Source organism: Rattus norvegicus, chromosome 17 (assembly GCF_036323735.1).
Source record: "Rattus norvegicus strain BN/NHsdMcwi chromosome 17, GRCr8, whole genome shotgun sequence".
NCBI classification, from domain to species: domain Eukaryota; kingdom Metazoa; phylum Chordata; class Mammalia; order Rodentia; family Muridae; genus Rattus; species Rattus norvegicus.
In genome coordinates, this window is record NC_086035.1 from 47,424,834 (window position 1) to 47,447,095 (window position 22,262).

Here is a 22,262-nt window from a genome sequence, read left to right on the forward strand (position 1 = left end):
ACAGCCTTCACTCTTAATGCCCATGCTCACCTGCATCCCTGCCGCTGTCTCTCCCAGTGCTGGCATTTTCTGGTCCTTGCCACAACTATTATGTGGCATTTAGGTCTGCCCTCTCCACCTCTGCCTTAGTTTTGCTGTATTGTAAAAGAAATCATGGAAAAGAAATTGGTTAAGAGAAATGGATTCATTTATAGTTTGACCCAAATCAGGAGAAGAGCCTATTTCTTCACCCCAGTGCCTGTGGTGATCTAATATTTGATAGGGGATAAGGATGGACAGTAGGCAACTGAGGTTTACAGGGCCTCTTCTGCAATGAATACCATTGAGCCTGTAACACTAAGCCCTGGGTGGCCTTCGACTCTCATCAATCCAACTAGGACCACGAAAAAGCTAAATCACGGCTTCTCTCCTGATGAACCTGTGGGTTTGAAGGGACACAGGAACATGTACAGCTGGGAAAGGCAATCTCTGCTGTCATGCTTGCCTACCATGTCTACCCTCTGCCCTTCTATGCCTGCCATTATGGGTGGGGGCGCTTTGATAGGGTGTGGTGTGATCTACACGAAGTGTGTTCATAGGTGACATTTCCAGACACATGTCTTGTGTGTTGCAGTATGGGAGGCACGCTGCTTAAGAGTTCCTTCAGGACTGAGTTAAGCCTATTATCTACAGTGCTAAGTTGTAGTGTTGCAGAAAGCTATGTAGGACAGTTTGGCTTAGCTCTGAGAGGACAGACAGACTCTGAGACACAGGAGACAGTAAATCAGAGCATCAAAATACAACAGAGAGGAGAAGCAGACTGAGAGGGAAGGGGCAGAATATGAGACATAAAGGAAATGGAGTAACTCAGAGTTTCCCAATTGGGTCAGGAGAGGGCCCTTGATTGAAACGTACTGGGATACACTCCATTCTGCTTCTTTGGGGACTAATTGCATAGCAGGAGTTTTCTTGAGGATGGACTTGTACCAACCCATGTCTCAATATTTCTTAAAAGCTTTTGGGGCTGAGGTAAACTGAGTTTGGTATCTCTGGGTCTCTTGGTAGAAGGGTTTAAGATCCAGGAAGGGATAAATGCCATTTGAAACCTTGATAGAATCATTCTACAGTAATTGAGAGAAATCTAGACACATTCTCTGACTCTCCTGACTAGACTATTTTGGTCATCATATGTGCCCTTAGATTTCAGATAGCATTTAAAATGTGTTGTGCATTAATAAAATTGGAAATCATTTTTACCCAGAAAGATAATCATAGAAAACCTCAGGTTTGATCAGGTTCAACTGCTGCATGCAGGCATGTTACTAGAATGCCAGAGATTGGGAGCAGGAACAGGAGAACCACAGCTTTCTATCTTGCATGGGGCTGCAAGATAGAGACACTTAAGATAGAGACACAGTCTTTTCACTTCAAAGCTTTGAATTATGCATTTATCAAAGTTGGAATTTCTGGCCCAACTTGCTGGAAAACTCCTAATTTTTTTTTTCTTTTTAAGATTTATTTACTTATTACATATGAGTACACTGTAGTTTTCATACACACCAGAAGAGGGCATCAGATATCGTTACACATTGTCGTGAGCCCCTATGTGGTTGCTGGGATTTGAACTCAGGACCTCTGGAAGAGCAGTCAGTGTTCTTAACCACTGAACCATTTCTCCAGTCCTGGAAAGTTCTTAAAATGCAGCAGAGACCTTTTTATATGTTTTACGGTTTGGGAGTCAAGCTCTTTTTATCTTGACCTCTAAGTCGTGTCCAAAATAGTTGTTTTGCCTCCAGCCATTGTATCTGCATCTAAAGACAGAAAATATTACAAAGAATGAACAAAAGAGTTCTCCTATTATATGGGGCTGTAGAGAGATGATTTGGTAGTTTATTGAGCAGATACTGCTCTTGCAGAGGAGCCAAATTCAGTTTCCAGTATTCCCATTAGCCAGCAAACATATCTGGAACTCCAGCTCCAGGGAGAATCTGATGACTCTGGCTGCCAAGGATGTACACACACGTGTGGAGACACACACACACACACACACACACACACACACACACACACACACACACACACATCCATACTAAATTGTAAAATAAAATCTATGAAATATTTATTTTTATTTTATATATGTAAGTGTCCTGCCAGCCTGTATGTGAACCATCTGTATGTAGTACCTCTGGAAACCAGAAGGGGGAGGCAGATCCTCCCAAACTAGAATTAAATATGGTTGTGAACCACTCTGTAGATCCCGGTAACTGAAACCAGGGTCTTATGCAAGATCAGCAACATTTTTAAACTATGAAGCCAGCTCTCCAGCCCCAACTGTTTTTTAAATGCAGTGTCTGGGACCCTTTCACCTAACTCGTACTTGGAATTCATTCACACTAACTACATCATGCGGCTGCAAGGCAGATCAGTAAACTGCTGATCTTCTGTGTAAATTTCCCAAAAAGAACAAAACTGAAAGAACCTACAACTTCACTCACCATCAAGACTAAAGGCTTGAGTGTAAGCAGTATAGAAAAAGGGAAAATCCAAGTGAGAAAACTAGGGCATGGCCTCTAGAATGATGCCCCTGGGTGAATGGCTGTAGGCCCCTCTTCCTGCCTTTAGAGTGACTTGGGTAAGCAATCCACAGTGTATGGACTCTAACCTCTCACCAATCCAGCCACAGTTACTGTAAAGAATTGGAGCCTGGAGATCAGAGCTGGCCAGCTTGGTTGTACAAAAGACATCAGTGAATATGTGGCGGTTAGGTAAATGGTCATACAGAAGACCCATGAAAGAATAAGGATAGATGAGAGGATGGTGATTGGACGAACTGCCATGTATGTTTGGCATGGATGGATAGATGAGTGAGTAGAATCACGGACGAATGGGTGGATTGCTGGGTGTGTGCCCCCTGCCAGCAGGGACCCAGTTATTTGTGAGGGTCGAGGGGGACCCATACCTGCGGGCGAACGGGCAAGAAAAAGGAGGGAGACCAAGCAGTGTCCTTGTCGAGGTCTGTTTATTGAGAGGAGTGTACAGCATTTAAAGCTCTGAAGCAGGAGTTGAAGCAGGGATTGAAGCATAGGGCGGGCGGAGTACTGGGAAGTGCCCAAAGACATTAGGTGAATCATTAAACGGCTAGATATTCTCCTTAGACAATGAGGCAACAGTCTTGTGGGAACCTGTTCTTTCTTTGAAAAGGTCAAGCCCTTCTCAGGAATCTGCTCTGGGCAGGGCTCTAGCTTTGCCTAGTCCGGCAGTCCCGTCTGGTCCCCAACAGGTGTGGGTAGATAATGGATAGTGCTGTTGTTTGGCTTTGTTGTGATTGGCTTACAATTGTCATTGTGTTGGGAATTTGTTCCCCGGTACGGTTATGTGGGAGACAGTCCAGACGTCTACCTTTTGGGAAGCTCATAGGGCACTGTGGACCATGAACTTGGAAGTGATAAAAATAGTTGTGGAAAGCTCTAAGTTAATTCTGAAGAAAGGCTCATAAACAGAAGAAGGGTCCGCCTTCCCCTGCCTCTTCTATTTGAAGAAGTGATTTTTTTTTCAGGGTTCCTCAACCATTTATAATGGGGCCTTCACTATCTTTAGACTATTAGTATCCAATACCGTAAGCCAGTCAAACTTCTTTCCTTTACAAATATCCTTCTTCAGGTATTTTATTGCAATTGATAAAGAATGAGAAAAAGCAATGGAAATACCAGTTAGTGTGAGTAGTATGGAAGCACTAAGATAGCTAAGTGACCAAGTTCACAAAGTAGAACTTTCTTGGCAGACCTTTTACCTCCTGTTTTCCAGTTCTCCTTTCTCTTCAGGACCTGCCTCAAAACTTATGTGCTTGACTTCACGAAACCTGCGCCACCACGTAGGGACCCTAAGGAGACTTTCCCTTGCACCTGCTTATTTCTGTCTCAGCCATTGTCACTTTCTGCTCATATCCTGCAGCATCCACCTTAGTCTTCAGACCGTCAGGTGCAGGAGGATGAGACTGATTCCACTGCTGACTTGTGAACATGACTCTAAGGACATGTTTAATAAGTGTTGAAATGGTAAATATAAAAGTTAGAAATGTGAGCTAGAGAGACAAAGAAAAAAAAGCTTACTACTTATAGCAGTTTTCAATGAAAGTGTCCTCCACTGTCACTGGTATTCAAATACTTGTTCTCTGTTGCTGATGTTCTTTGGAGAGGTTTAGAAGGTGAGGCCTTGCTGGGAGAGTTGTCCCTGGGGGCCAGGTCTGAGACCCTAAGGCCTAGCCCCACCTATAGTTTGCTCTTAGTTTCATTCTTGTGGTTGATGTATGAGGCCACAGCTTCCAGCTTTCAGCTCCAAGTGCCATGCATGGTCCTTCTATCATGGACTCTGGCCCCCTGGAATGGTGGACCAAAGTGAACTTTCTTCTATAAGTTGAGTTCATTTTGGTGTTTTATCACAGCAGAAGGGAAGTAACTAATATACTACTTTTTGTTTTGTTTTTAAGAAAAAGATTTACTCTGTCTCTGTCCCTCTGCCCCTCCTTTCCCCCCTTCCTGTGTGTGTGTGTGTGTGTGTGTGTGTGTGTGTGTGCTTTCGAGTAGAAAAAATGGGATCTGATCAATTGAAATTGGGTTCAGTACAAGAACATTATATGCTCTAAATCAACCACTGACCCATCTCTCCAGCCCCTGTTGCTTGGTATTTGTAACTAGCAGGCCTGCCAAGCATGGTACTCCTTTCTCAGCCTCCTGAGTGCTGGGAGTATAGGTATGTGACACCATACCCAGTTCCATTATTATTGATTTATTTAATCATTTGTTGTACATTAATTTACAATGAAGAAAATTTTCACTCTTACAGTCCTTTCCCACATCTTAACCATATTCTATGTGAACATTTTTCATTAAAAATATGTTGAGTTTACATTATTTTGATTATATAGTGTTCTGGTCAAAATAATGTGATAATTAAATTTCCTCTTTGTGGTGGTTTGAAGGAGAATGGCTCCCATAGGCTCATATATTCGAGTGTTTGGTCCTTATTTGGTGGAACTGTTTTGGGAAGGATTAGACAATGTGGGTTTGGAGGGGTGTGTCTTTAGGGGTGGGCTTTGAGAAATAATATTCTCTCTCTGTCTTTCTCTGTCTCTCTGAGTGTCTCTGTGTCTCTGTCTGTCTGTCTCTCTATCTCTCTGTCTCTGTCGCTCTCTGTGTGTCTGTGTCTGTCTATCTCTCTCTGTCTCCCCCTTGTTGATTAGACGTGAGTGAGCTCTCAGCTCACTCCAGGGCCATGCTTATCTGCCTGCTGCCATGTTCCCCACCATTCTGGTCATGAACTCATCCTCTGAAAGTGACAGCAAACCTACAAGTAAATACTTTCTTTGGTAAGTATTTGTCTTGATTGTGGTGTCTCTCCACAGCAAGAGAATAGTGACTAAGACAGTCCCAGAGACAGGGGAAAAGTACCCACTAAGCAGGGTACCATACTGGAACAATGACCTGTATGTATGAAAATGCCATTATGAAACCCATTTGTTTTGGCTGTAAATTTAAAAACAGCAAAAATGAATTCAAGTTTCTAACAGCATTTTTTTTTTAAATTTCTATAATTCTCCAATGTGACACTGTTTCAAAATGACTCTGAAGAGATAGCCATTTAGCCATCTGCAGAATATTCATATATGTAAGACACAGAATTTTATGGCTTTGACTCATTCTGTGATTGACAACAATAAAATTTGCTATTCATTTAAGTTATAAACTTTTACATATGTACAATTAATAAAATGTGATGTGACAAATCATACCATCATGTGCTTTTTATATTGCAGCATGTCTTTAGATTAAAAAAATTACTATGTCTGTTTTCTGTTTCATTCTTACTATGTAGTCCAGACTGGCCTTCAACTCATAGAGATACACCTCCCTCTGTCAACTACAGGGATTAAAGGTATGTGCCACTATGCTTGGCTTGTCACAATTTTGCTGTAAAAAAATAAATATATTTTTAATTAGTAAGCGATAGGCAAAGTCACTTATGATATTTTATATACTGTTAAGTACTCAGTAAATCTAATGTAGCAAGAAGGGTCTTAATATCAAGCGACAGCTAATGTTCATTGCACAAAATGGGAAACAGTAAATAGTCAGAATTAACAGAAAGGACACTCTTAAACATTAACAATTCATAGACTTTTAAAACACATACACATACCTGGATACCATAATTCTGCAATCAAGAAATAATACAATCAGGGCATGGTAGTAGGGCCTATCTTTCCTGTATTCAGAGTCTGAATTGGATTATGTGATTGAGGCTAGTCTGGGCTACATAGCTAGCTAGCTTCAGGGTATCCTGCACTATATGTGGAGGAGGAAGAGGGGAGGGAACTTGTTGTTGTAAAAATATAAAAAATAAAAAAAGTATTGTTGGCTTTTACCTTGCTCTAGGTCCAGCACCACAGTGCCCCAAGATATCTGCTAGATGTCTTGGCGGAAACACATCCCAACTCCAACGCCACACACTTTTCTTACACTCAAACTGTCACATAAAAGAACACACAACACAATAATCTTTGACCCAATTGGTAAAATATAATTGCCCACCTAAACATACAAAGCCCAGTACCATCCATCCCTTAGGAACATTTGTAACAACCTGTAAATATAGAGTGAAATCTTAACATCAGCCTCCATTGTCCTGCCACAGCTTCTCTCTCCTCTCCTCTCCTCTCCTCTCCTCTCCTCTCCTCTCCTCTCCTCTCCTCTCCTCTCCTCTCCTCTCCTCTCCTCTCCTCTCCTCTCCTCCTCTCCTCCTCCCCTCCCCTCCTCCTCCCCTCCCCTCCCTCCCCTCCCCTCCTCCTCCCCTCCCCTCCCCTCCCCTCCCCTCCCCTCCCCTGCCCTCCCCTCCCCTCCCCTGCCCTCCTCCTCTCCTCCCAGGAACTAGCTGACAGTAAAGTTAGATTAAAATCTTAAAAAACAACCTTGAGAAGCAGGGAGCTTCTCCTAGGAACTAAAGGGAACACAAAATTAAGCAATTTTGAGAGACAGGAAGCTCCTCCTTGTGATTTTTCACTGGTATTCTCAACACTTTCCAATGATGCCATCCTTGCCCCCTCCTTGTGGTTTCTCCCTTTAAATACCCTTTCTCCCAGCCTCTTGGGCTCAAACTCCACTGCCCCTGCGTGGGATAAGAGTCTCGACCCCAGTGCACTAGTTCCTATCAATAAACCTCATGTGATTACAGCAAGGATGGTCTTGTGTGAGTTCTTGGGGGGGGGGTGTCACGTCATCCTGAGACTTGAGTGAGAGTCTCCCCGATCCAGGGGGTCTTTCAATATTCTGCTTATTGATATTGGAATTGATAGAAAGTATTTGGTTTGTTTTATGAATTACCCTGCTAAAGGCCATATGGCTCGTTGATGCTGGCTAGCAAGGGTTTGTGGTTACTTTTGATATTTATCACAACAGGAAGCTCGGATTCTCTTAACGTGGGCTCCACTGGAATTTTTGGTTAATTTCCTGATATCACAGAGTACAAAAGTCTACCAGGCTCATTGTTTAGCTTACTTCCTTTTTAAAAAAATGTTTAGTCTTCATGATGGGTATGACTTTGAATTTTATGGTTATATTATTACTCTGGGATAGAGTGCAAGATACAAGCTTTTCTGGTTTCAGACTAAGGAACACAGTATTTTGGGAGAAAGATTTTGTCTTCGTGGTTTTAAAAAGTGTGATTTGGCTCTGGAAACCTTACAGAGTCATACTGATCAGATTTGATAGAGGTAGACCACCTGAAAAATTTATTCAGGAGACTCAAACAAAAAGATATCTCAAGTCTAAACTTTTGTCTTGAGAGTTGTATTTTGCAGAATGTGCCTACTTGGATTCCTGGTCTCAAGGACTTTCAGCTGGGTCCAGTCAGGACACATTGGTGAAAGAGCGTACCCCAAAACGGGGAGCCGCGTCTCTCGCTCTGATCGCAGGGTGGGGTGCCCCCAGGAATCACGAGGAGCCATTCTTGATGTAACAGCAAGAGGTAGCTTTATTAACGAGATCCCGGGTCTTAGCGGGATCCCGGGTCGACACGTATCTCACACAGGAGACAGAGGAATCGACCCCGAGCTTCCAAACTCGGGGGTTTATATAGGGGAGGTAAGGGGCATTCTCGAGGTTACACATGATTGGTCAATTCAAAAGGTGCACGGTTACTTTCGGTGCGAAATGACATCAGCAAGGAGTATGTGTTATCTAGCAGCTCAGCAGGCAGGTAGGGTGGCTCATCTCACTCAGGGGAGTGAAGGAAGGGGAGGGGGTGGCTACGGATGATCAATGTCCTTGGGGCTGATAGCTGGTTTGGCAAGTCCTATCTCTGGCTCACCCTCAGGCACGTCCGGCCCTGCACATCCGGACTCTGACAATGAGCAACCTTTATGAAACTCTAGTTCTGCACATTCGGGCTCTGACAATGAATAACCTTTATGAAACTCTAGTTCTACATTGGCTATAGCATTTGCTTCATTCTTCCTATCCCCTTACCCTTAAGGATATCTCAATGCCCATGTACAGCTTGAAGAAGTTATAGAGGAGTCATCATCCCAATTCCCTGGACTTTTGGGGGACTGGAAGTGGTTATTCTAAAGTTGTTTTTATGAGGAATTTAATAATGGTTGTAATTTAACAGGGAGGAATTAGCTAGATTGAGTTATACAGTTGTAATCTCATTTGTTAACTAAGCTAAAATCATATCTTTGCTTTGATATGGAATATATTTGTTAAAAGTTTAAAAGTACAAGGTTTAGAGCCAATCCTTCTATTGATGTCATTACAAACTTCTGAGTTGATTATACATGTGAGTTAAGGGCTAAATAGCAAACATATTACTGACTTTGTGAGAGAACTTTCAAGATATTATTAAGATATAAAGACAATGGTCCAGATTATCTTATATGGATAGATGGTTTTCAAAAATGTCAGAAATCCACAAAATTTGAGATTTAAAGTTATTTAGCTTTTGTTGAGACATATCTGCCCCTACAGTTCCCCTTTGGAGGATTTAACGAAGAATTTGAACATCTCTACCTCCAGGCGAGGCAATACTTTGTGGCTAGGCAGCCACTAGACAAAACTGCCTGTTTCATCTGCAGACTAATACTGTCCAGAAAAAGACACATTATGCAGAATAGTTGACTGATAAACTCTGCCTTGACTTCGTGATCAGCCCTTCAAAATCTGCATTTCAAGAGTCTGTCAGTTGATTTTGGGCCAGAAGGCTGAAGACTTGTCCTCACATGTTGCTAACACGGGACTGTGCTAGTGGAGATTTGTCTCTACAACCTCTCAGTTCTGGAAGCCATGTTAGGCTTCCTATATGTATAGATATTTGGTCATTCTCAGATTTCTGATGGGGTTGAGGACTGATTATAGTCTCATAGCCTACCAGGCTGTTAGCTCTGAATATAGATATTTTATTGGATAGTTATCAGATAGTATACAAGCTAGCCAAGATATAATACAGATTTTAAGCCTTTCTTAAGCTGGAATGAATAACTAAATGTTCTGTTTAACTGATATAGCGGTAGACTGGGTGTTGAGAATATCATATGCTTTATAAATTGTAGAATGGTAATAATTGTGCTCAATTTATATGTAAGTGAAAAGGCTTTTTAACTGGACAAAAAAGGGGGAAATGTTGTGGTTTGCCCTGAACTTATCTGTATTTTGATGCTAATTCCACTGCCCCAAGGACAGCTGCCTAGTCTTGTACTCAGGAATCAGGTGACTTAACCAGAACCTTCTCTGCATTGAATTTGTAAAGTACAGGTGAGGGGCAGGTACAGGATAGAAGGAGGCCTGTCATTGGAGGAGAAGGAAGGATGGGTGGGAGAGAAGTTTGAAGGAAGAGGAGATGAGAACAGAAAGGAAGAGACAGGAGAGGAGAGAGAGAGAAGCTGTGGCAGGACAATATGGTGGGATGGCTGGTGACGTTAAGATTCCATGCTGTACCTTTACCGGTTGTTACAAATGTTCCTAAGGGATAGATGGTACTGTGCTTTGTATGTTTAGGTGGGCAATTATATCTTATCAGTTGGGTCAAAGATTATTGTGTTGTGTGTTCTTTTATGTGACGGTTTGAGTGTAGGAAAGTGTGCGGTGGCAGGAGACTCTGGGTCGCCGAGGAGTTGGGATGTGTTTCTGCCAAGATATCTAGCAGATAATCTTGGGGCACTGTGGTGCGGGACCTATAGTGAGGTAAAAGACAACCATACTTTTTTTTTATTTTTATATTTTTACAACAACAGGAACTAGAGGGAGGAGGAAGATGGAGAAGGAGGAGGAAAAGAGTAGTACAACAGAACACCCTAGCTATTGCACAACTGTGGTCAGGCCTATTCATCTTGTGTCTCCCTCAAGGTAACTGCAAATTATGGCAGAGCAGCAGATTCAGGACAATTCCAAACTCCTGATTCTGAGAGCTGACCCATCTCACCCATCTGTGCCTGAAGCTGTAAATTTGCTCATTCTCCCTCCTCAACCCCATTCTTGATCTGTGTTTTAAGTTGATTTAATAAGCAGCTGCTTGGTTATCTAACCACTTTCTGTTCAGTGCCTTCCAGCAAGCTGTGTTTAAAGGATGTAAGGAAACTTCTATGCAATGCTTATGGTTCCTGCTAATTTTCAGAAGGGCTGCATTTGGAATCACCCAAGGGGCTTGCCCCATGTGTGTCTGAGATTGGGTTTCTAGCATTTGTCTGAGGAGGATAGTGACATCTGGAATGTGGGTTGTACCAATCCAAGCTTGGTCTGGGTCTTAGACTGAATAAAAATAAAAGCAAGAAAACAAGGTGAATACTAGCATGAATCTTTCTGCTTCTGTGTGGATGCAGTCTGACAGCTACTTCACTGTGGGAAATGGGATCAGGAGGGGCCCTGGGATGTAAAGTCACAAATCCAGGAAGCAGACTCTGGAGACCAGCATTGAGGCACAGATCTACTCTATTGCGAAGCAGCAAGCTTCCTTCCTTCCTTCTTTCTTTTCTTTTTTTTCCTTTTCCTTCATTTCCCCCCCCCCTTCCTTTTTTTTTTTAACAGCCTTTGGGCAACTGGGGAATCAGCATGAGCTCTTGAGTAGCCAAACATCCCTCTGGCACTATGGGGGGCGGGTGTGCCAGGCTGCCAGCACTCGAGGGGACTTTCATAAAGACAGGTGGGATGGGTGGTGGTGGTGGTGGGAGAGCAGACACCACCCTGTCCTGGGACCATTCTGAGTTTCCACTAGTTTACTAGGAACTTCTATTTTGTGTCACACAGTATGCCAGAGGACATGGGCACTTTTACTATTGTGGTGGCATGGAAACCTCCCTTGTTGTTCACTGAGCCCTATCCAGTTTCGATACCACACACACTTCATATTTTGAACACTATGTTTATTTAGTATTTGTCTCTTTATGGTTAGAGCCTGGGCCACAACAAGGTGGACATGGCCATCCATTCTCCATATAATTAAGGACTGTCATAGAGAATTGCAGAGAAAGATTGTTCACTGTGGCCACACTGGCAAGAGGAACAAATGAGGAGGTCCAGCAACCTTTCAAATTGTCTGATGCAAGTTTTTTTTTTTTTTTTTTTTTTTTTTCTTTTTTTTCAGAGCTGGGGACCGAACCCAGGGCCTTGCACTTGCTAGGCAAGCGCTATACCACTGAGCTAAATCCCCAACCCCTGTCTGATGCAAGTTTTAAACAGAAGGGAAGGGATATGCCTATGAAAAATCCCACGCAGAGAGACCCTTACTCAAGTCTTGGGAAATCTCGGACCCCAGACACAGAGAGACCATTTTGGATGTAATAAGCAAAGGCGAGGTTTATTACGGAGACCTATTACAGAGATCTCTGGGCCAACACATATCCCACGCAGGAGACAGAGGTGTCGACCCTGAGAGGCTGGGAGAAAGAGTATTTAAAGGCAGAGGCTGTGAGCCCAGGGGATGGGGGATGTCAAAGGGGAAGGCACCACAAGTTACAGGATTGTTTTATGGCTCCAGGAGCTAAGGGGACGCCAGAAGGTTTTATGGCCCCCTGGTTCCTGGAACAGAGTTACTAAATCAGGAGAAGGGTAGGGTCTTCAGGTCCTCATTATTTTTAAAAGTTTGTCAAAATTGATGAAGCATCTGTATTTGAAACACCTCTGGTTAGGCTTGGGCAGCCGGTTTCCAGGAGTGCTCTCTATAGGATGCAGTGGCTGGAAAGCACAAGTAGGGGCTTAAATAAACATCACAGGGGCAGAACAAAGAACAGTTACTCACACCGGGTGATAAGCAAAGTAGTTCTCTTGTATTTCGTTTCTTTATCTTTATGGCCTGCTACTCCTGAGTTTGTGGCTTTTGGGGCTTACTCTTTTAATTTTATATTTTTAAACCTTAAATTTGTATAATTTTCCTTTCACCTACATATGCAGTCCTAATCAAAATGTATCCTAGTCAACACTGGGCCCATCACTATCTTGGCTGCCATAAGGTGGCTGATACATTGTCAGAACTATTTAAAACCTCTTCTAAGGAGCCAAGTTTCTTCTAGAGCTGGTACAAGGACTTTAACCTTTCCTTTCCCCAGCATGAGCCTTGGGGCCGGAGGGTGGGGTCGAAAGGGCAGTTTTAATTGGGGGTGGAGTTTCCCATAGTTTCAGTAGCCTGAGGTCTCTAGGGAAGTCTTGAGTGTTTCTGCCGGGATGGGGATGGATGGTTACCATGCCGCCTCTGCTCTGATGGATTACACCACTTCAAACCAGGAGTGAAAATAAACCCTCCCCCTAAGTTGTTACAATTTGGAATTTTGCAACAGGAAGACTCACTCATTGCTACCATTAAGCTTGCTAGGTTATGTGGGGTAGTCATCTAGGTACAATCTGCAGGAAGTGAGGAAAAGAAGAGAGGCATTTCAGTCACAGGGAAAGACTCAAAGCTTGAGGTGCACAGCATGCTTAAGGTACCTCCAGGGACAGGAGACATAGCACATAAAACCTCAGAAGCGGTTGTAAGGGTTCAGCAAGTCTGAAACAGTGTCTTAGTCAGGACTTGTATTCCTGCACAAAACATCATGACTAAGAAGTAAGTTGGGGAGGAAAGGGTTTATTCAGCTTACACTGTTGCTGTTCATCACCAAAGGAAGTCAGGATAGGAACTCACACAGGGCATGACCTTGGAGGCAGGAGCTGATGCAGAGGCCATGGAGGGATGCTGTTTACTGGCTTGCTTCCCCTGGTTTGCTCAGCCTGCTTTCTAACGGAACCCAAGACTATCAGCCCAGAGATGGCACCACCCACAATGGGCTGGGCCCACCCACCTTTAATTACTAATTGAGAAAATGCTTTACAGCTGGATCTCATAGAGGCATTTCCTCAAAGGTGGCTCCTTTCTCTGTGATAACTCCAGCTTGTGTCAAGTTGACATACGAAACCAGCTGGTACTGACAGGAACAGATGATGATTGTATTGGAAGGTTTTATGAGGTTTCATGGAGCTGTAAAGGATAGAATATATGCAGGACAGGGATGGGTAGGAGCAGGCACAGACTATAGAAGCTGTGTTAGGATTCTCTAAAGGAACAGATGTCTTGATACTCTACGCATAAGTCCCACACGTCTAATACTGTGAAGAAACCAATGGAAATTAAGCTATGTTTGGATAATCAGAGCACTTTCTGGGACTCAGAATTCTTAGTCAAGGCATCTTAAGTGTCTGTAGACTGTGGAGGATATGTTAGAATTGCCATTAAATCCTATTTTAAGCTGAAATCTGAGCCTATGAGCATTTTTTTTTTTTACTGGCCTCTGCCAGAATTTTACTTTTCTTCCTCCTTTTAAAAGAAAACAAGAATACCTCCAACAATGCTGCCTGAGAGAAAAACACCAGAAAGCAAAGGGAAATAGTCTGCTCAGAGGTAATCACAACTTTCGGCATCAAAAGAAAAGAAATGTGAAATTTTCCATCAATTGAAGACCAGTATGTATACCTGTTCAATGCTCTATTTAACGGACATGGAGGATGTGTAAGAAATGAAACTTTCCCACAATTTTTTAAATAGGTTAAGAAACATTGCTATTGGCTCCACCAGAATGGAAGGATGGGTCTTAATGATAAAATATGGAATCAGGTTTTAAAAGCTTTTAAAAGGCAGGTTCATGTGTTTATATAAACGGGGGCGGGGGGATATATTCTATGGAGGTGTGGTGAGGTATGGGGAAGGGGGTGCCTCGGTAGGCCTATGCTGAGACATCTCTTCCCCTGAGGGATCAACTACACGATGGTATAGTGTAGAATAGAGTTTATTCAGGGCTTGGGGAGGAGAGTTAAGAGGGTAGTAGGGAAGAGAAAGGCAGAAAGAGAGAGAGAGGGAGAGAGGGGGAGAGAGAGAGAGAGAGAGAGAGAGAGAGAGAGAGAGAGAGAGAGAAGAGAGGGGAGGGGAGGAGAGCGGAGGGGAGGGGAGGGGAGAGGAGAGGAGAGGAGAGAAGAAGAGAAATAGAGGCCAGCCATGAACATGTGGAGAGAAAGAAAGTAGGGAGGGGAATGGGGAGAGAAGGGACAAAGGGGGAAGAGGAGAAGAGGGCAAAATAGTGAGGAGGGAGTGAGCAGCCCCTTTTATAGTGTCAGGCATACCTGGCTGTTGCTAAGTAACTGAGGGGTGGAGCTTAGAATGCTAACAAAGGTAATTATGGGGAATTTTGTTGAAAACTAGTACATAGTTTTATTAAAAGACCCAATTAAAGGATTAGGTGGTAAGGTAAAATATTCTATATCTAAAGAATTATTTCAGCAAGTACATAAACATTGCTACAGGTTCATCCAGAATGGAAGGGGGGTGGTCCTTAATTGTAAGACATGGAACTAGGTTTTGAAAGCCTTTAAACAGGCTCTGTACATGACATTTCCATACCCGAGTGGTCTCTTTGCTCACATGTTCTAGGCTTTAAAGCCATTATAAAATAACATAATAGAAAGGAATAATAATCAGACAAATCCTGAAATGGTTACAACAAGAGAGAGACAATAATGATGGTTATGTGTCTGTTGTAATCTCAACCATTACCTTCCCTTCCCCAAACACCAAGAACCTCTTCTGAACAAAGAAAATAAATATGCATCAGTTTAAGGATAGGGTGGTAATTATGAAGCAGTCAAATAATGAAGTTTAATATAGAAATTGATAACAAATCTGTAAGTTATGAATCAGATAATGGAGAGTAGCATCTAAAAGTCAATATAAAGGATTATGAAAATTGAACAATTAGCTCCTAATTTTCTGATATAAATAAGGAATGTAATGTCAGATCTCCTGCTTATAATCCTTATGAAAAAAATCAATAAAAAGAAGCCCCTCCCCCCAAAAAAGATATAAAAACATTTTCTGTAACTGTGACTCAAATTACTCCAAGCTCTCAAGGATAAATACACTATAGCCATATTCTATTAACTTATGAAACTTTTACAGATTTTAAACATCTAGTAGTTACTTATGGAATACATTCATTTACATTAAAAGAATGTTACAAAGACTCACCTCTAATTACTGCTTAACGTCATATGACTTCTAGAAGCTGGAGCTATTTATAATTCTGAGCATGGTGGCAAAAGCTAGTATTACAGCTGGAGAAAAGTCAAGGAAATGATGATACTGTCACTGTAGGTTAAATCAGGGACACCCTGTTGACTCTAGAGTGGGGAACTCTGCATCTCTTGATGCCCTTGCTTATCAGTGTTCCATGTTGGTTGAGGGCCCTGACATTGTCTGATTATTACTATTTATATTTGTTAAGGTCAAGTGAATCCCAGTTGGGACCCCTTAAAATGTAGTTATGTTGTCTGGTATTTGTCTGTATGTATAAGTTTTATTGTAGTTCTGTCTGCTTCCTAGAGCTTGCTCAGTCTCTGTCCCCTAGTTGGCTTGTTCATTCAATCAAGTCTACTGTTTAAGTTCCACAAAATCTCATTTCCCAGCCTCCTTTGTTCTCTCTTTGTACTGGTTCATCCTTCTGGTCCCTTGATTTTGCAGGGATTCAGATGTATTTTGGGTGAGGACAGTATTGTTTTATGCTGTTCTACTTTATTAAACAGCTGGCTCTGGAGTTGGGTTATGGCTCCCCCTCTCCAGACTTAAGCAAGTTTAAAAAGTTTCCTCAAATGTCTGTCATAGGTCAAAAGGTCATTTGACTCTGGGACTGAGACAAAACAAAACAAAACATCACAACAGCCGGAAAGAATTTTATTTATCACTTGGGAAGCAGAGGCAGATGGATCTCTGAGTTTCAGGCCAGCCTAGTCTACAGAGTGAGTTCCAGGACAGGAAAACCCTGTCTCAAAAACCAAAGCCAAAACCAAACCAAACCAAATCAAACCAAGCAAATGGTAGACTATTCTCAATAGATGAAAGGGTAATATAAACCCCATTTGTCTCCATTTTGAGGACCAGGCCTGATTTCAAAAAAGGCAGTAAGGCAGCAGCTTCAGGAATAGACCATAAAATCCAGAACAAGATTATAAAACTCTCTCCCAAAGAACAGCCTGGGGATAACCACAAAAATGGGGAGATATCTTATCTCAATGGGACATCTGGACTGGGCAGCCCCATTTTTTTTTTAAAACATGGTTGAACATTCATGACATAGGAATGTAGACCACTGATCACCTGTGACCTCCCCACCCCTAGCACTCACCAATGAAATTTTAGATTACCTATCCTTCTAGAGAGTTCTCCGCTTCCATATAAGAAGGCTTTCATGCCTTTGTCTGGTGTCTCCATTTAAAGAATGGTTGTGTAGGGTCCATGCCCTAATAGTAGATAAACACGATGAGTGTTTTATTCTGCGGGTATCCAGCATGCTGGGGTCTCCCATTACCAAGACCCCCCCCCCCCCCCCCCAGTGAGGTCCCAGTTCCAATTTAAAGCACCTTTAGGGAATCCCGAGGTAGGCAGACTTTGTCTTACTTTATCCCTAAGTATATTCTATTACCAGGCTCAGGGCTGGCTGGAAACTGCTGATCCATTGTCCTTACTGTAGGCCAGGTGGTGGGGCAGTTTCTGACTAGATGTCCGAAGCCTGGAGGTTTAGGTCTATCTAATCTCCTGAACTGCCAATTTGAAGCCTGTCATGGAGTTAGCCTCTCTCATCAGTTGACCCCCCCTCCCACCCTTCAACCCCCCCAATGTTGGTTGTTTTCACAGAATATTCACTCTTTGTTTTGTATACTATCTGGGCTTCTTTCAGCGATGTTCGGACCCTTACATGGAAATCACCTTTGCTTTGCTCATACTTTTGGCTTTAACTCTCTGAAACATTTTAAAAAATATAAACTTACCTAAGGACTTGTAAACTTATTGTGTATGGTTAAAAGTGTTTGTAAAATCAATAACAAAAAGTTAACTTAAAACGTATTAGCCCTGTTAAATCCTCTGCTCCTTTTTAAAATCGTATCTCTTATTTAAACTAAGAAAGTAACAACAGGTTCTTTGGAAAATTAATGAAAATTAGCAGATTGCTTTAAGTGATTATATAAAAAATTAATAATTTGACAAAGACTAGCCATGTCCTGGAGAGGGGTTCTGAGACATGGAGTGTTTGGGAGCGGCGAGACAAGCGACTCAAGTTAAGCCATGGGTCCAAGCTGGCAGCCTACGACTGCTTTCCAGCTTGCTTCCTCTCTGTTCTACTTTCTCTCTGACCTGCTTTTTCTCTGGAGACTTCTAGACAGTACTCTAGTTTTATTCTGCTGGACACAGTTCTCCAAGTGGTTCTCTTTTGCTATTCTAAAAACTTTCTCTTGATAGCTCATTACCACAGGTCACAAGCCCAGTCTTTTACTTATTTTTACATATCAATCCAGTCATTTACTCTGGTTTTCCTTTTGATTATCCTAAGAATAGGGAATAGCAAACACACATTTTCTTTTAATATTGCAAAAGAATTTAGAGAGCTGCCTGCTCCTCTGTTAAACACAAGTGGTGAGATAGCTGGGTGGGACCCTGTCTTGAAATTACCATTTCTACTACACCTAGGCCTAACCTTGCTGTGTCCCAGGCTGACCTTGAACTCAGGAATCTCCTTGCCTTTGTATCTTTCTGATAAGCTGGTTTGTAGTGTAGTGGCCTTTGTTCCTTTAGATCTGTGAAGCTCCCTATACAATACATATTGCATCCTTATGTTTTTTGTATAGTTGAGAAATTATACATTTTTGAACTCATGCTTTTAGAATTCTTTTTCACAGCCTTAAGGGCTATCCTGAAGGTCCCAGCGTTTACCATTTTGCTGAGATATTAGCCACACCTTTGCCTCCTGGACTCATTAACGTTAACAGGACATTCCTCGGAGGAATGTGAAAATAAGTACAAAACTATACGAACAAGCTTTATGTCCATGTCTGCCATCCACACTCTTGGAGTCCATTCCACTGGCCCTGTCCCAGGGGCAGGAACTGTGTCATTCTGTCCCCACCAAGACCATGCCGGACCCAGAAATAATCAATATTCGAATACAAATGTCTTTAGTTTTTAAAATAAACGTGTTATTATTGGTCCTATCACTAAGCATAGACCTTTTGATTGAAGTATATATTTTATTTACTGATGCTAATATATTTAGAATTATTGGATATTCTTATGAAAAGAAGAGATATTTCTAAAGTATTATAAACCCATCCTTATCTGTGCAAAAGGCCAAGTTTCCAGCTATTATTACCTCCTTGTCAGATTTTTGAAACCCTTAAACATTATTACAGACTCACAATATGCATCATATACTTTTCAAAATGTTCACACTCTTTTTCTTTATCGTGATGATACAGAAACATTTGTTTTGACAGTTGTAACAACTACTAATTTATCACATTAATCCACATTTTATTATGCATATCAGAGTATATACCAATCTCCAGGGCTCTGTGGTCAATGCTAATCAATTCTCAGATTCTTTTAATTAATATATTTCAATTATATTCTTGTACTTTTTGCCTGAAGCTACTAAGTTTCATGCCTGTATACACATGCTAACTGGTGAGCTTTACAAAGAACATTTCCTGTAACTCAAGGCATGGTAAGTAATAACTTTAAATTGTGAAACTTGTCAAACATTTCATAGACCCTGATTGCTTTCTGGTAATATCAGATGAGATATAGCAATTGGATGTAATCTACATTAAAATTTTTGAAATTGCAATATATACATAATTCTATAGATACATTTTCAGCATTTCAAGAGACTACTGCATTAAATAATGAAAAGGCTTTATCAGTTATATTATGTTTAAAAGGAGCTTTTAATATTATTAGTATTCCTTAACAAAATAAAATGGTGAATGTTAGTTTATATGTCACAGAACCTTAAAGAATTTTTACAACATTGGAATATTAAATATATTATGAGTATCCCTTAAGACTCTCAAGGACAGGCCAGCATTGAAACTTCTAACAGAACATTAAAGGAGATGTGAAACAAAAGGAGAAAGATAGACTTTAATTCTACAAACATCATTTTAGATTCATTATTTACTTTAAAATTTTTGCATTGTAAAAATGATGATTTTATGCTTGCTAAAATTCAACTGTTATTGGCAAAGTGTTGCGGGTAATATATTACAATCTATTTGGTATAATGAGGAAGACTTAGAAATGGAAAAAATTAATGTTATAAAATGGGGAAAGGGTTTGTTTATGTTTACACAGATCCAGGTGATCATTGATTTCCAGAAAGGCAGATGAAATCCACATGTGACCAGTTTGTCCCTGACTTGCCTTCTCAACAAACGGCTTATCTGACTTTGGGTCAGACATCTAATACAAATTGGGAAACCACTACCTTCCATAGTGGATGTTTCCTACCTGGGGGCAGTTGAAAAAATTAGTCAGTGCAGGAGAAAAGATGGTTCATTATCTGAAATGAAAGAAAGCTCTCCTCTCTGTGCTGAGTAAGACCCCCCAGGAAGGCTACCCACATTAATGTCTGTAATTGAATTCCAGGACCCCATGACAGTAGAGGTTCTTTATTTCTCATTGAAGTGTATTCAGATTTGAATTCATCATAAGAAATAGGGCTTGAAATACTTCATATTTATATTGGGCATGAGGCTCATTGTTTGAAAAATATATCTAGGGGATGGTTATCTATTATTTGAATTGGAACAAAAACTGAAGGGAAGAAGCTGTTCATTTTAGTAGCTGAAGGGTTCAAAGGAAACATTACTACTTTTCATCCCACCTCATTTTCCCCCTTGCCACACTCCTGTTGTCTGTCTCTGAGTTAAGTGAATAGAAACACTGGGAACAAAGTAGAGGACCAGAGGTGCGAGTTCTTATGGCAGCTCATAGATTGGAGCCCTGTAGGTTTTCCTCACACCAAACAGAAAGGCAAAGAATTAAGATAGCTTCACAACAATAATAACACCATCCATCCATAGTAATTGGTCTGAAGTTTTAGTATGATAGGGGTGGATATCCCCTTCCTCTGCTCATATGGAGGGAGGAGCTACTCAAGAATATCTTTGGAAATTATTATTGGCATTGTATAACTTTTGGTCCTGAAAGGGAATATATGGAAAAATGCTATTAGCCACAAGACTATGTTCTCTTTTACGTATAAAAAAATGTATCTTAGTGTGGCAAGTGTTCCTCTTCCTTATTTGTTCATGACTGGAGAATCTACTTGAAATCAGTTTGAAAAATATGTATCTTGTTTCAGTTGTTCTTTATAAACATGTTTATATGCTGGAACTATTGTTAATTTGAGTGCCCAGAGAATTTCTGTCCTTTGAGCTTGGATTCGTGTTTGGCTGTGTGGACAGATGGACAGATGGACAGATGGCTGGAGCTTGGCAAGGACCTCCTTCCATGCCTATGGTTTATCACATACTGGATCAAATGAAGGAAAGGACTGATTATTGTCATCCTGGTGGGAATGACTGACATCTCTACCACCACCACCACTGCTGGCCTAGACCTACACCAAAGCAATCAGAATGCACATTATATTCAAAGACTTCATTCTGACTCAGAAAACTTCTGCAACATGCACAGACATTTAGACAGTACACTGCATGCTGGAATCACTGACTTGGCGTCAGCCATGATTATGTTAGGTGACAACTGTTATTAAGACATGATTGGAATGTGGCGCAATTTTATTTCTCCTGTGCATTGAAATGAGACCTTATCCCCTGGGATAAGGTTATAAAACATTTACTAACTTATGGAAGCCTTGATCAGGAAATATTAAATTATAATCTGATATTACATATTTGTACAACATTGTGTAAACTATCGGGTGATAAATTATTGGTAAGTGTTTATTACTGGTGCTTTGGTTAAGTCAAATGCATTGGATCGATTTAAGATTGCAAGCTCTTCCTATCTTAGAGTGTTTATATTGATTATGTTATATTTGTTTTTGTTATTTTTTTAATAGTCTGACCAAAAAACCTCTCCCACCATCAAAAAAGTAATTCAACATCGATTGTCTTTATTCAACATTATATTACAAAGTACCGTTAAACAGAAAAGGGGGAAATGAAGATTTGCTGAATTAACATCAGGCCAGGACAATACACTTGCCAGACATCCCTGGAAAAAAGGAGGATGCTTGTATAATTATGGAAGTCTACTACCTTCCTACTCCAGCAAGTATTTCCTTGACCAGTCATCATGTTTTTCTCATTTATTTTCTGGGAAAAGGATCAATTAGTAATAGAAAAAACTACTTTTTGTTCAGTTAAAAAAAAAAGAAAAACAAAAGACAAACAAGACATGATACCCTTTTTTTTTAAAGTCCTTGTTTATTTTATGTATGCAACTACACTGTTGTTCTCTTCAGACACACCAGAAGAGGGCATCGGATCTCAAATAGCTGGTTATAAACCACCATGTGCTGGGAATTGCACTCAGGACCTCTGGAAGGGCAGTCAGTACTCTTAACCACTGAGCCATCTCTCCAGCCCTATATTTGGTACCTTATGTACTATTTATTTTGTAATCAGCACTGTAATGGTACAATATGGTTAAAAATAAAGCCTTTGTACTCTGCTTCCCACATAAGATGAGTCCTTTCCTCTTCTTAATCCTGATCTTTCACACATAATTTTAGCTCAAACCTGAACCCATGAGCCATGTTATTGGCCTCTATCAGTACCTTCTCTTCCTCCTCCTACTAAAAGAAAACAAGACTACTTAGAGAAACTAGGTTCTCATTAATTTTTCTTTATGAAAAATATGAAGCTTAGAAGTTTTACTCAGGTTCTTTCCCTTTCTATTGTATGTATACTATATCGTTT